We start from the raw sequence: 342 nt of genomic DNA on the forward strand, positions 1-342 counted from the left end.
CCAGTACATCCCAAATTGATGTGTTAGTTAAAAAGAAAAGATTATTATTACATAAGCTAGGCCTAAAGCAAGCAGTATGTAAAACAGTATAAAATAATAGGTTGTTGCATGCCAATGCAAGTATATCCATTACTCCTCTGCAATTGCATGCTTCTCAGTGAGAGCTGGAAAGAGAAGTGTATGGCTTGTCTCTTTATCTGCAGGCATAATTTGCTTGCATGCAGGATTGCATGGTCTTCATTGAAGAGAAGGGATAGAGCTTCCCATCTGATCATAGCTAAAGAGAGGGGAAAATGAGGGGTCGTGTAGCTCTTAACTTGCATGGATATTATTTTGTTTGAA

The 342-nt window shown here is 38.3% G+C and overlaps 1 protein-coding gene across 1 annotated transcript in view; it reads left to right on the forward strand.

The window, feature by feature from the left end:
• Positions 1-342, forward strand: part of LOC119594025 (neurexin-4-like) — a gene marked incomplete in the record, with an annotated part of 37,999 nt that overhangs the window by 11,290 nt on the left and 26,367 nt on the right.

Source organism: Penaeus monodon, chromosome 33, assembly GCF_015228065.2.
Source record: "Penaeus monodon isolate SGIC_2016 chromosome 33, NSTDA_Pmon_1, whole genome shotgun sequence".
Classification (NCBI taxonomy): domain Eukaryota; kingdom Metazoa; phylum Arthropoda; class Malacostraca; order Decapoda; family Penaeidae; genus Penaeus; species Penaeus monodon.